Source organism: Oncorhynchus clarkii, unplaced genomic scaffold, assembly GCF_045791955.1.
Source record: "Oncorhynchus clarkii lewisi isolate Uvic-CL-2024 unplaced genomic scaffold, UVic_Ocla_1.0 unplaced_contig_9804_pilon_pilon, whole genome shotgun sequence".
NCBI lineage: Eukaryota > Metazoa > Chordata > Actinopteri > Salmoniformes > Salmonidae > Oncorhynchus > Oncorhynchus clarkii.
In genome coordinates, this window is record NW_027258285.1 from 48671 (window position 1) to 64074 (window position 15404).

The following is a 15404-nucleotide window of genomic DNA, read 5'->3' on the forward strand; positions in this document are numbered from 1 at the left end:
AACAGATTGCACCACAGGATCCATCAACAACAATCACTGATCACCATATTTTGCAGAAACTGGGATGTACGATATTCAAACCAAGTCAAAATCACCATTGAGGCACCTGGCTAGCTCAGTCGGTAGAGCATGAGACTCTTAATCTCAGGGTCGTGGGTTCGAGCCCCACGTTAGATGATTATTTTCTCTGCCGAAGCACCAACTCACTTCGCAAACAACCATCCGCTTGGAATTTCGAGCAGGCTTGCCACCCTGCATAGTTGGTGATACAGAAGGCTATGAATTTGTATTCTAGCTCTGCCTGCACTCTGACCTGTCGTCTGAATGACATACCTATTACCAATGAATTGTACTCGTAAATGGCTTGAATAAACTATCATTTTCCGGACAAGAAATAGACAGGCAGAGGCTTCAAGAAGAATACTTTCTCCTGGTTGGGCTTTAACTCATAACCTTGTCATCTAATTGCTGTATACTGCTGTATAAGTACAACACGCTAACAGATTGCACCACAGGATCCATCAACAGAAGAATACTTACACCTGGTGGGGCTTGAACTCATAACCTTGTCATCTAATTGCTGTATACTGCTGTATAAGTACAACACGCTAACAGATTGCACCACAGGATCCATCAACAACACTCTCACTGATCACCAAATTTTGCAGAAACTGGGCTGTACGATATTCGTACCATGTCAAAAATACTATTGAGGTACCTGGCTAGCTCAGTCGGTAGAGCATGAGACTCTTAATCTCAAGGTCGTGGGTTCGAGCCCCACGTTAGGTGAATATTTTCTCTGCCGAAGCACCAACTCACTTTGCAAACAGCCATCCGCATGGAATTTCGAGCAGGCTTGCCAGCCTGCATAGCTGGTGATACAGAAGGCTATGAATTTGTATTCTATCTCTGCCTGCACTCTGACCTATTATCTCAATGACATACCTATTACCGATGAATTGTACTACTAAATGGATTGAATAAATTATCATTTTCCGGACAAGAAATAGACAGGCAGAGGCTTCAAGAAGAATACTTGCTCCTGGTGGGCCTTGAACTCATAACCTTCGCATCTAATTGCTGTATACTGCTGTATAGGTACAACACGCTAACAGATTGCACCACAGGATCCATCAACAACACGCACTGATCACCATATTTTGCAGAAACTGTGATGTACGATACTCGAACCAACTCAAAATCACCATTGAGGTACCTGGCTAGCTCAGTCGGTAGAGCATGAGACTCTTAATCTCAGGGTCGTGGGTTCGAGCCCCATGTTAGGTGATTATTTTCTCTGCCGAAGCACCAACTCACTTCGCAAACAACCATCTGCTTGGAATTTCGAGCAAGCTTACCACACTGCATAGTTGGTGATACAGAAGGCTATGAATTTGTATTCTATCTCTGCCTGCACTCTGACCTGTCATCTCAATGACATACCTATTACCGATGAATTGTACTCCTAAATGGATTGAATAAATTATAATTTTCCGGACAAGAAATAGACAGGCAGAGGCTTGAAGAATAATACTTGCTCCTGGTGGGCCTTGAACTCATAACCTAATCATCTAATTGCTGTATACTGCTGTATAAGTACAACACGCTAACAGATTGCACCACAGGATCCATCAACAACACTCACTGATCACCAAATTTTGCAGAAACTGGGCTGTACGATATTCGTACCAAGTCAAAAATACCATTGAGGTACCTGGCTAGCTCAGTCGGTAGAGCATGAGACTCTTAATCTCAGGGTCGTGGGTTCGAGCCCCACGTTAGGTGATTATTTTCTCTGCCGAAGCACCAACTCACTTCGCAAACAGCTTGGAATTTCGAGCAGGCTTGCCAGCCTGCATAGCTGGTGATACAGAAGGCTATGAATTTGTATTCTATCTCTGCCTGCACTCTGACCTGTCATCTCAATGACATACCTATTACCGATGAATTGTACTCCTAAATGGATTGAATAAATTATCATTTTCCGGACAAGAAATAGACAGGCAGAGGCTTCAAGAAGAATACTTGCTCCTGGTGGGCCTTGAACTCATAACCTTCGCAATCTAATTGCTGTATACTGCTGTATAAGTACAACACGCTAACAGATTGCACCACAGGATCCATCAACAACACGCACTGATCACCATATTTTGCAGAAACTGGGATGTACGATATTCGAACCAACTCAAAATCACCATTGAGGTACCTGGCTAGCTCAGTCGGTAGAGCATGAGACTCTTAATCTCAGGGTCGTGGGTTCGAGCCCCACGTTAGGTGATTATTTTCTCTGCCGAAGCACCAACTCACTTCGCAAACAACCATCTGCTTGGAATTTCGAGCAAGCTTGCCACACTGCATAGCTGGTGATACAGAAGGCTATGAATTTGTATTCTATCTCTGCCTGCACTCTGACCTGTCATCTCAATGACAGACCTATTACCGATGAATTGTACTCCTAAATGGATTGAATAAATTATCATTTTCCGGACAAGAAATAGACAGGCAGAGGCTTCAAGAACAATACTTGCTCCTGGTGGGCCTTGAACTCATAACCTTCGCATCTTATTGCTGTATACTGCTGTATAAGTACAACACGCTAACAGATTGCACCACAGGATCCATCAACAACACTCTCACTGATCACCAAATTTTGCAGAAACTGGGCTGTACGATATTCGTACCAAGTCAAAAATACTATTGAGGTACCTGGCTACCTCAGTCGGTAGAGCTTGAGACTCTTAATCTCAGGGTCGTGGGTTCGAGCCCCACGTTAGGTGATTATTTTCTCTGCCGAAGCACCAACTCACTTCGCAAACAACCATCCGCTTGGAATTTCGAGCAAGCTTGCCACACTGCATAGCTGGTGATACAGAAGGCTATGAATGTGTATTCTAGCTCTGCCTGCACTCTGACCTGTCATCTCAATGACATACCTATTACCGATGAATTGTACTCTTAAATGGATTGAATAAATTATCATTTTCCGGACAAGAAATAGACAGGCAGAGGCTTCAAGAACAATACTTGCTCCTGGTGGGGCTTGAACTCATAACCTTATCATCTAATTTCTGTATACTGCTGTATAAGTACAACACACTAACAGATTGCACCACAGGATCCATCAACAACACTCTCACTTATCACCATATTTTGCAGAAACTGGGCTGTACGATATTCGTACCAAGTCAAAAATACTATTGAGGTACCTGGCTAGCTCAGTCGGTAGAGCATGAGACTCTTAATCTCAAGGTCGTGGGTTCGAGCACCACGTTAGGTGATTATTTTCTCTGCCGAAGCACCAACTCACTTCGCAAACAGCCATCCGCTTGGAATTTTGAGCAGGCTTGCCAGCCTGCATAGCTGGTGATACAGAAGGCTATGAATTTGTATTCTATCTCTGCCTGCACTCTGACCTATTATCTCAATGACATACCTATTTCCGATGAATTGTACTCCTAAATGGATTGAATAAATTATCATTTTCCGGACAAGAAATAGACAGGCAGAGGCTTGAAGAATAATACTTGCTCCTGGTGGGCCTTGAACTCATAACCTTCTCATCTAATTGCTGTATACTGCTGTATAGGTACAACACGCTAACAGATTGCACCACAGGATCCATCAACAACACGCACTGATCACCATATTTTGCAGAAACTGGGCTGTACGATATTCGTACCATGTCAAAAATACTATTGAGGTACCTGGCTAGCTCAGTCGGTAGAGCATGAGACTCTTAATCTCAGGGTCGTGGGTTCGAGCCCCACGTTAGGTGATTATTTTCTCTGCCGAAGCACCAACTCACTTCGCAAACAGCTTGGAATTTCGAGCAGGCTTGCCAGCCTGCATAGCTGGTGATACAGAAGGCTATGAATTTGTATTCTATCTCTGCCTGCACTCTGACCTGTCATCTCAATGACATACCTATTACCGATGAATTGTACTCCTAAATGGATTGAATAAATTATCATTTTCCGGACAAGAAATAGACAGGCAGAGGCTTCAAGAAGAATACTTGCTCCTGGTGGGCCTTGAACTCATAACCTTCGCAATCTAATTGCTGTATACTGCTGTATAAGTACAACACGCTAACAGATTGCACCACAGGATCCATCAACAACACGCACTGATCACCATATTTTGCAGAAACTGGGATGTACGATATTCGAACCAACTCAAAATCACCATTGAGGTACCTGGCTAGCTCAGTCGGTAGAGCATGAGACTCTTAATCTCAGGGTCGTGGGTTCGAGCCCCACGTTAGGTGATTATTTTCTCTGCCGAAGCACCAACTCACTTCGCAAACAGCCATCCGCTTGGAATTTCGAGCAAGCTTGCCACACTGCATAGCTGGTGATACAGAAGGCTATGAATTTGTATTCTATCTCTGCCTGCACTCTGACCTGTCATCTCAATGACATACCTATTACCGATGAATTGTACTCCTAAATGGATTGAATAAATTATAATTTTCCGGACAAGAAATAGACAGGCAGAGGCTTCAAGAAGAATACTTGCTCCTGGTGGGCCTTGAACTCATAACCTTCGCATCTAATTGCTGTATACTGCTGAATAAGTACAACACGCTAACAGATTGCACCACAGGATCCATCAACAACACTCTCACTGATCACCAAATTTTGCAGAAACTGGGCTGTACGATATTCGTACCAAGTCAAAAATACTATTGAGGTACCTGGCTACCTCAGTCGGTAGAGCTTGAGACTCTTAATCTCAGGGTCGTGGGTTCGAGCCCCACGTTAGGTGATTATTTTCTCTGCCGAAGCACCAACTCACTTCGCAAACAACCATCCGCTTGGAATTTCGAGTAAGCTTGCCACACTGCATAGCTGGTGATACAGAAGGCTATGAATGTGTATTCTAGCTCTGCCTGCACTCTGACCTGTCATCTCAATGACATACCTATTACCGATGAATTGTACTCTTAAATGGATTGAATAAATTATCATTTTCCAGACAAGAAATAGACAGGCAGAGGCTTCAAGAACAATACTTGCTCCTGGTGGGGCTTGAACTCATAACCTTATCATCTAATTTCTGTATACTGCTGTATAAGTACAACACACTAACAGATTGCACCACAGGATCCATCAACAACACTCTCACTTATCACCATATTTTGCAGAAACTGGGCTGTACGATATTTGTACCAAGTCAAAAATACTATTGAGGTACCTGGCTAGCTCAGTCGGTAGAGCATGAGACTCTTAATCTCAAGGTCGTGGGTTCGAGCACCACGTTAGGTGAGTATTTTCTCTGCCGAAGCACCAACTCACTTCGCAAACAGCCATCCGCTTGGAATTTTGAGCAGGCTTGCCAGCCTGCATAGCTGGTGATACAGAAGGCTATGAATTTGTATTCTATCTCTGCCTGCACTCTGACCTATTATCTCAATGACATACCTATTTCCGATGAATTGTACTCCTAAATGGATTGAATAAATTATCATTTTCCGGACAAGAAATAGACAGGCAGAGGCTTCAAGAAGAATACTTGCTCCTGGTGGGCCTTGAACTCATAACCTTCGCAATCTAATTGCTGTATACTGCTGTATAAGTACAACACGCTAACAGATTGCACCACAGGATCCATCAACATCACGCACTGATCACCATATTTTGCAGAAACTGGGATGTACGATATTCGAACCAACTCAAAATCACCATTGAGGTACCTGGCTAGCTCAGTCGGTAGAGCATGAGACTCTTAATCTCAGGGTCGTGGGTTCGAGCCCCACGTTAGGTGATTATTTTCTCTGCCGAAGCACCAACTCACTTCGCAAACAACCTTCCGCTTGGAATTTCGAGCAAGCTTGCCACACTGCATAGCTGGTGATACAGAAGGCTATGAATTTGTATTCTATCTCTGCCTGCACTCTGACCTGTCATCTCAATGACATACCTATTACCGATGAATTGTACTCCTAAATGGATTGAATAAATTATCATTTTCCGGACAAGAAATAGACAGGCAGAGGCTTCAAGAAGAATACTTGCTCCTGGTGGGCCTTGAACTCATAACCTTCGCATCTAATTGCTGTATACTGCTGTATAGGTACAACACGCTAACAAATTACACCACAGGATCCATCAACAACACGAACTGATCACCATATTTTGCAGAAACTGTGATGTACGATATTCGAACCAACTCAAAATCAACATTGAGGTACCTGGCTAGCTCAGTCGGTAGAGCATGAGACTCTTAATCTCAGGGTCGTGTGTTCGAGCCCCACGTTAGGTGATTATTTTCTCTGCCGAAGCACCAACTCACTTCGCAAACAGCTTGGAATTTCGAGCAGGCTTGCCAGCCTGCATAGCTGGTGATACAGAAGGCTATGAATTTGTATTCTATCTCTGCCTGCACTCTGACCTGTCATCTCAATGACATACCTATTATCGATGAATTGTACTTCTAAATGGATTGAATAAATTATCATTTTCCGGACAAGAAATAGACAGGCAGAGGCTTCAAGAAGAATACTTGCTCCTGGTGGGCCTTGAACTCATAACCTTCGCAATCTAATTGCTGTATACTGCTGTATAAGTACAACACGCTAACAGATTGCACCACAGGATCCATCAACAACACGCACTGATCACCATATTTTGCAGAAACTGGGATGTACGATATTCGAACCAACTCAAAATCACCATTGAGGTACCTGGCTAGCTCAGTCGGTAGAGCATGAGACTCTTAATCTCAGGGTTGTGGGTTCGAGCCCCACGTTGGGTGATTATTTTCTCTGCCGAAGCACCAACTCACTTTGCAAACAGCCATCCGCATGGAATTTCGAGCAGGCTTGCCAGCCTGCATAGCTGGTGATACAGAAGGCTATGAATTTGTATTCTATCTCTGCCTGCACTCTGACCTGTCATCTCAATGACATACCTATTATCGATGAATTGTACTTCTAAATGGATTGAATAAATTATCATTTTCCGGACAAGAAATAGACAGGCAGAGGCTTCAAGAAGAATACTTGCTCCTGGTGGGCCTTGAACTCATAACCTTCGCAATCTAATTGCTGTATACTGCTGTATAAGTACAACACGCTAACAAATTACACCACAGGATCCATCAACAACACGCACTGATCACCATATTTTGCAGAAACTGTGATGTACGATATTCGAACCAACTCAAAATCAACATTGAGGTACCTGGCTAGCTCAGTCGGTAGAGCATGAGACTCTTAATCTCAGGGTCGTGGGTTCGAGCCCCACGTTAGGTGATTATTTTCTCTGCCGAAGCACCAACTCACTTCGCAAACAGCTTGGAATTTCGAGCAGGCTTGCCAGCCTGCATAGCTGGTGATACAGAAGGCTATGAATTTGTATTCTATCTCTGCCTGCACTCTGACCTGTCATCTCAATGACATACCTATTATCGATGAATTGTACTTCTAAATGGATTGAATAAATTATCATTTTCCGGACAAGAAATAGACAGGCAGAGGCTTCAAGAAGAATACTTGCTCCTGGTGGGCCTTGAACTCATAACCTTCGCAATCTAATTGCTGTATACTGCTGTATAAGTACAACACGCTAACAGATTGCACCACAGGATCCATCAACAACACGCACTGATCACCATATTTTGCAGAAACTTTGATGTACGATATTCGAACCAACTCAAAATCACCATTGAGGTACCTGGCTAGCTCAGTCGGTAGAGCATGAGACTCTTAACCTCAAGGTCGTGGGTTCGAGCCCCACGTTAGGTGAATATTTTCTCTGCCGAAGCACCAACTCACTTCGCAAACAGCCATCCGCATGGAATTTCGAGCAGGCTTGCCAGCCTGCATAGCTGGTGATACAGAAGGCTATGAATTTGTATTCTATCTCTGCCTGCACTCTGACCTATTATCTCAATGACATACCTATTACCGATGAATTGTACTACTAAATGGATTGAATAAATTATCATTTTCCGGACAAGAAATAGACAGGCAGAGGCTTCAAGAAGAATACTTGCTCCTGGTGGGCCTTGAACTCATAACCTTCGCATCTAATTGCTGTATACTGCTGTATAAGTACAACACGCTAACAGATTGCACCACAGGATCCATCAACAACACGCACTGATCACCATATTTTGCAGAAACTGTGATGTACGATATTCGAACCAACTCAAAATCACCATTGAGGTACCTGGCTAGCTCAGTCGGTAGAGCATGAGACTCTTAATCTCAGGGTCGTGGGTTCGAGCCCCACGTTAGGTGGTTATTTTCTCTGCCGAAGCACCAACTCACTTCGCAAACAGCTTGGAATTTCGAGCAGGCTTGCCAGCCTGCATAGCTGGTGATACAGAAGGCTATGAATTTGTATTCTATCTCTGCCTGCACTCTGACCTGTCATCTCAATGACATACCTATTACCGATGAATTGTACTCCTAAATGGATTGAATAAATTATCATTTTCCGGACAAGAAATAGACAGGCAGAGGCTTCAAGAAGAATACTTGCTCCTGGTGGGCCTTGAACTCATAACCTTCGCAATCTAATTGCTGTATACTGCTGTATAAGTACAACACGCTAACAGATTGCACCACAGGATCCATCAACAACACGCACTGACCACCATATTTTGCAGAAACTGGGATGTACGATATTCGAACCAACTCAAAATCACCATTGAGGTACCTGGCTAGCTCAGTCGGTGGAGCATGAGACTCTTAATCTCAGGGTCGTGGGTTCGAGCCCCACGTTAGGTGATTATTTTCTCTGCCGAAGCACCAACTCACTTCGCAAACAGCTTGGAATTTCGAGCAGGCTTGCCAGCCTGCATAGCTGGTGATACAGAAGGCTATGAATTTGTATTCTATCTCTGCCTGCACTCTGACCTGTCATCTCAATGACATACCTATTACCGATGAATTGTACTCCTAAATGGATTGAATAAATTATCATTTTCCGGACAAGAAATAGACAGGCAGAGGCTTCAAGAAGAATACTTGCTCCTGGTGGGCCTTGAACTCATAACCTTCACAATCTAATTGCTGTATACTGCTGTATAGGTACAACACGCTAACAGATTGCACCACAGGATCCATCAACAACACGCACTGATCACCATATTTTGCAGAAACTGTGATGTACGATATTCGAACCAACTCAAAATCACCATTGAGGTACCTGGCTAGCTCAGTCGGTAGAGCATGAGACTCTTAATCTCATGGTCGTGGGTTCGAGCCCCACGTTAGGTGATTATTTTCTCTGCCGAAGCACCAACTCACTTCGCAAACAGCTTGGAATTTCGAGCAGGCTTGCCAGCCTGCATAGCTGGTGATACAGAAGGCTATGAATTTGTATTCTATCTCTGCCTGCACTCTGACCTGTCATCTCAATGACATACCTATTACCGATGAATTGTACTCCTAAATGGATTGAATAAATTATCATTTTCCGGACAAGAAATAGACAGGCAGAGGCTTCAAGAAGAATACTTGCTCCTGGTGGGCCTTGAACTCATAACCTTCGCAATCTAATTGCTGTATACTGCTGTATAAGTACAACACGCTAACAGATTGCACCACAGGATCCATCAACAACACGCACTGATCACCATATTTTGCAGAAACTGGGATGTACGATATTCGAACCAACTCAAAATCACCATTGAGGTACCTGGCTAGCTCAGTCGGTAGAGCATGAGATTCTTAATCTCAGGGTTGTGGTTTCGAGCCCCACGTTGGGTGATTATTTTCTCTGCCGAAGCACCAACTCACTTCGCAAACAACCATCCGCTTGGAATTTCGAGCAAGCTTGCCACACTGCATAGCTGGTGATACAGAAGGCTATGAATTTGTATTCTATCTCTGCCTGCACTCTGACCTGTCATCTCAATGACATACCTATTACCAATGAATTGTACTCCTAAATGGATTGAATAAATTATCATTTTCCGGACAAGAAATAGACAGGCAGAGGCTTCAAGAAGAATACTTGCTCCTGGTGGGCCTTGAACTCATAACCTTCGCATCTAATTGCTGTATACTGCTGTATAGGTACAACACGCTAACAAATTACACCACAGGATCCATCAACAACACGCACTGATCACCATATTTTGCAGAAACTGTTATGTACGATATTCGAACCAACTCAAAATCAACATTGAGGTACCTGGCTAGCTCAGTCGGTAGAGCATGAGACTCTTAATCTCAGGGTCGTGGGTTCGAGCCCCACGTTAGGTGATTATTTTCTCTGCCGAAGCACCAACTCACTTCGCAAACAGCTTGGAATTTCGAGCAGGCTTGCCAGCCTGCATAGCTGGTGATACAGAAGGCTATGAATTTGTATTCTATCTCTGCCTGCACTCTGACCTGTCATCTCAATGACATACCTATTACCGATGAATTGTACTCCTAAATGGATTGAATAAATTATCATTTTCCGGACAAGAAATAGACAGGCAGAGGCTTCAAGAAGAATACTTGCTCCTGGTGGGCCTTGAACTCATAACCTTCGCAATCTAATTGCTGTATACTGCTGTATAAGTACAACACGCTAACAGATTGCACCACAGGATCCATCAACAACACGCACTGACCACCATATTTTGCAGAAACTGGGATGTACGATATTCGAACCAACTCAAAATCACCATTGAGGTACCTGGCTAGCTCAGTCGGTAGAGCATGAGACTCTTAATCTCAGGGTCGTGGGTTCGAGCCCCACGTTAGGTGATTATTTTCTCTGCCGAAGCACCAACTCACTTCGCAAACAGCTTGGAATTTCGAGCAGGCTTGCCAGCCTGCATAGCTGGTGATACAGAAGGCTATGAATTTGTATTCTATCTCTGCCTGCACTCTGACCTGTCATCTCAATGACATACCTATTACCAATGAATTGTACTCCTAAATGGATTGAATAAATTATCATTTTCCGGACAAGAAATAGACAGGCAGAGGCTTCAAGAAGAATACTTGCTCCTGGTGGGCCTTGAACTCATAACCTTCGCAATCTAATTGCTGTATACTGCTGTATAAGTACAACACGCTAACAGATTGCACCACAGGATCCATCAACAACACGCACTGATCACCATATTTTGCAGAAACTGGGATGTACGATATTCGAACCAACTCAAAATCACCATTGAGGTACCTGGCTAGCTCAGTCGGTAGAGCATGAGACTCTTAATCTCAGGGTCGTGGGTTCGAGCCCCACGTTAGGTGATTATTTTCTCTGCCGAAGCACCAACTCACTTCGCAAACAGCTTGGAATTTCGAGCAGGCTTGCCAGCCTGCATAGCTGGTGATACAGAAGGCTATGAATTTGTATTCTATCTCTGCCTGCACTCTGACCTGTCATCTCAATGACATACCTATTACCGATGAATTGTACTCCTAAATGGATTGAATAAATTATCATTTTCCGGACAAGAAATAGACAGGCAGAGGCTTCAAGAAGAATACTTGCTCCTGGTGGGCCTTGAACTCATAACCTTCGCATCTAATTGCTGTATACTGCTGTATAGGTACAACACGCTAACAAAATACACCACAGGATCCATCAACAACACGCACTGATCACCATATTTTGCAGAAACTGTGATGTACGATATTCGAACCAACTCAAAATCAACATTGAGGTACCTGGCTAGCTCAGTCGGTAGAGCATGAGACTCTTAATCTCAGGGTCGTGGGTTCGAGCCCCACGTTAGGTGATTATTTTCTCTGCCGAAGCACCAACTCACTTCGCAAACAGCTTGGAATTTCGAGCAGGCTTGCCAGCCTGCATAGCTGGTGATACAGAAGGCTATGAATTTGTATTCTATCTCTGCCTGCACTCTGACCTGTCATCTCAATGACATACCTATTACCGATGAATTGTACTCCTAAATGGATTGAATAAATTATCATTTTCCGGACAAGAAATAGACAGGCAGAGGCTTCAAGAAGAATACTTGCTCCTGGTGGGCCTTGAACTCATAACCTTCGCAATCTAATTGCTGTATACTGCTGTATAAGTACAACACGCTAACAGATTGCACCACAGGATCCATCAACAACACGCACTGACCACCATATTTTGCAGAAACTGGGATGTACGATATTCGAACCAACTCAAAATCACCATTGAGGTACCTGGCTAGCTCAGTCGGTAGAGCATGAGACTCTTAATTTCAGGCTTGTGGGTTTGAGCCCCACGTTAGGTGATTATTTTCTCTGCCGAAGCACCAACTCACTTCGCAAACAGCTTGGAATTTCGAGCAGGCTTGCCAGCCTGCATAGCTGGTGATACAGAAGGCTATGAATTTGTATTCTATCTCTGCCTGCACTCTGACCTGTCATCTCAATGACATACCTATTACCGATGAATTGTACTCCTAAATGGATTGAATAAATTATCATTTTCCGGACAAGAAATAGACAGGCAGAGGCTTCAAGAAGAATACTTGCTCCTGGTGGGCCTTGAACTCATAACCTTCGCAATCTAATTGCTGTATACTGCTGTATAAGTACAACACGCTAACAGATTGCACCACAGGATCCATCAACAACACGCACTGATCACCATATTTTGCAGAAACTGGGATGTACGATATTCGAACCAACTCAAAATCACCATTGAGGTACCTGGCTAGCTCAGTCGGTAGAGCATGAGATTCTTAATCTCAGGGTTGTGGTTTCGAGCCTACGTTGGGTGATTATTTTCTCTGCCGAAGCACCAACTCACTTCGCAAACAACCATCCGCTTGGAATTTCGAGCAAGCTTGCCACACTGCATAGCTGGTGATACAGAAGGCTATGAATTTGTATTCTATCTCTGCCTGCACTCTGACCTGTCATCTCAATGACATACCTATTACCAATGAATTGTACTCCTAAATGGATTGAATAAATTATCATTTTCCGGACAAGAAATAGACAGGCAGAGGCTTCAAGAAGAATACTTGCTCCTGGTGGGCCTTGAACTCATAACCTTCGCATCTAATTGCTGTATACTGCTGTATAGGTACAACACGCTAACAAATTACACCACAGGATCCATCAACAACACGCACTGATCACCATATTTTGCAGAAACTGTGATGTACGATATTCGAACCAACTCAAAATCACCATTGAGGTACCTGGCTAGCTCAGTCGGTAGAGCATGAGACTCTTAATCTCATGGTCGTGGGTTCGAGCCCCACGTTAGGTGATTATTTTCTCTGCCGAAGCACCAACTCACTTCGCAAACAGCTTGGAATTTCGAGCAGGCTTGCCAGCCTGCATAGCTGGTGATACAGAAGGCTATGAATTTGTATTCTATCTCTGCCTGCACTCTGACCTATTATCTCAATGACATACCTATTACCGATGAATTGTACTACTAAATGGATTGAATAAATTATCATTTTCCGGACAAGAAATAGACAGGCAGAGGCTTCAAGAAGAATACTTGCTCCTGGTGGGCCTTGAACTCATAACCTTCGCATCTAATTGCTGTATACTGCTGTATAAGTACAACACGCTAACAGATTGCACCACAGGATCCATCAACAACACGCACTGATCACCATATTTTGCAGAAACTGGGATGTACGATATTCGAACCAACTCAAAATCACCATTGAGGTACCTGGCTAGCTCAGTCGGTAGAGCATGAGACTCTTAATCTCAGGGTCGTGGGTTCGAGCCCCACGTCAGGTGATTATTTTCTCTGCCGAAGCACCAACTCACTTCGCAAACAGCTTGGAATTTCGAGCAGGCTTGCCAGCCTGCATAGCTGGTGATACAGAAGGCTATGAATTTGTATTCTATCTCTGCCTGCACTCTGACCTGTCATCTCAATGACATACCTATTACCGATGAATTGTACTCCTAAATGGATTGAATAAATTATCATTTTCCGGACAAGAAATAGACAGGCAGAGGCTTCAAGAAGAATACTTGCTCCTGGTGGGCCTTGAACTCATAACCTTCGCAATCTAATTGCTGTATACTGCTGTATAAGTACAACACGCTAACAGATTGCACCACAGGATCCATCAACAACACGCACTGATCACCATATTTTGCAGAAACTTTGATGTACGATATTCGAACCAACTCAAAATCACCATTGAGGTACCTGGCTAGCTCAGTCGGTAGAGCATGAGACTCTTAATCTCAAGGTCGTGGGTTCGAGCCCCACGTTAGGTGATTATTTTCTCTGCCGAAGCACCAACTCACTTCGCAAACAGCCATCCGCATGGAATTTCGAGCAGGCTTGCCAGCCTGCATAGCTGGTGATACAGAAGGCTATGAATTTGTATTCTATCTCTGCCTGCACTCTGACCTATTATCTCAATGACATACCTATTACCAATGAATTGTACTCCTAAATGGATTGAATAAATTATCATTTTCCGGACAAGAAATAGACAGGCAGAGGCTTCAAGAAGAATACTTGCTCCTGGTGGGCCTTGAACTCATAACCTTCGCATCTAATTGCTGTATACTGCTGTATAGGTACAACACGCTAACAGATTGCACCACAGGATCCATCAACAACACGCACTGATCACCATATTTTGCAGAAACTGTGATGTACGATATTCGAACCAACTCAAAATCACCATTGAGGTACCTGGCTAGCTCAGTCGGTAGAGCATGAGACTCTTAATCTCATGGTCGTGGGTTCGAGCCCCACGTTAGGTGATTATTTTCTCTGCCGAAGCACCAACTCACTTCGCAAACAGCTTGGAATTTCGAGCAGGCTTGCCAGCCTGCATAGCTGGTGATACAGAAGGCTATGAATTTGTATTCTATCTCTGCCTGCACTCTGACCTGTCATCTCAATGACATACCTATTACCGATGAATTGTACTCCTAAATGGATTGAATAAATTATCATTTTCCGGACAAGAAATAGACAGGCAGAGGCTTCAAGAAGAATACTTGCTCCTGGTGGGCCTTGAACTCATAACCTTCGCAATCTAATTGCTGTATACTGCTGTATAAGTACAACACGCTAACAGATTGCACCACAGGATCCATCAACAACACGCACTGACCACCATATTTTGCAGAAACTGGGATGTACGATATTCGAACCAACTCAAAATCACCATTGAGGTACCTGGCTTGCTCAGTCGGTAGAGCATGAGACTCTTAATCTCAGGGTCGTGGGTTCGAGCCCCACGTTAGGTGATTATTTTCTCTGCCGAAGCACCAACTCACTTCGCAAACAGCTTGGAATTTCGAGCAGGCTTGCCAGCCTGCATAGCTGGTGATACAGAAGGCTATGAATTTGTATTCTATCTCTGCCTGCACTCTGACCTGTCATCTCAATGACATACCTATTACCGATGAATTGTACTCCTAAATGGATTGAATAAATTATCATTTTCCGGACAAGAAATAGACAGGCAGAGGCTTCAAGAAGAATACTTGCTCCTGGTGGGCC

At 43.7% G+C, this 15404-nt stretch overlaps 8 non-coding genes across 8 annotated transcripts; all 8 read left to right on the forward strand.

The window, feature by feature from the left end:
* Positions 1-716: 716 nt before the first annotated feature.
* On the forward strand, positions 717-789 carry trnak-cuu (transfer RNA lysine (anticodon CUU)). Its single transcript has one exon. It is a non-coding gene; the product is annotated as a tRNA-Lys (tRNA).
* An 8367-nt stretch (positions 790-9156) lies between these two features.
* On the forward strand, positions 9157-9229 carry trnak-cuu (transfer RNA lysine (anticodon CUU)). Its single transcript has one exon. It is a non-coding gene; the product is annotated as a tRNA-Lys (tRNA).
* Positions 9230-11130: 1901 nt separating this feature from the next.
* Positions 11131-11203, forward strand: trnak-cuu (transfer RNA lysine (anticodon CUU)). The gene has a single exon. It is a non-coding gene; the product is annotated as a tRNA-Lys (tRNA).
* Positions 11204-11621: 418 nt separating this feature from the next.
* Positions 11622-11694, forward strand: trnak-cuu (transfer RNA lysine (anticodon CUU)). Its single transcript has one exon. It is a non-coding gene; the product is annotated as a tRNA-Lys (tRNA).
* Positions 11695-13102: 1408 nt separating this feature from the next.
* Positions 13103-13175, forward strand: trnak-cuu (transfer RNA lysine (anticodon CUU)). The gene has a single exon. It is a non-coding gene; the product is annotated as a tRNA-Lys (tRNA).
* Positions 13176-13593: 418 nt separating this feature from the next.
* Positions 13594-13666, forward strand: trnak-cuu (transfer RNA lysine (anticodon CUU)). Its single transcript has one exon. It is a non-coding gene; the product is annotated as a tRNA-Lys (tRNA).
* A 419-nt stretch (positions 13667-14085) lies between these two features.
* Positions 14086-14158, forward strand: trnak-cuu (transfer RNA lysine (anticodon CUU)). The gene has a single exon. It is a non-coding gene; the product is annotated as a tRNA-Lys (tRNA).
* A 425-nt stretch (positions 14159-14583) lies between these two features.
* trnak-cuu (transfer RNA lysine (anticodon CUU)) lies at positions 14584-14656 on the forward strand. Its single transcript has one exon. It is a non-coding gene; the product is annotated as a tRNA-Lys (tRNA).
* Positions 14657-15404: the final 748 nt, after the last annotated feature.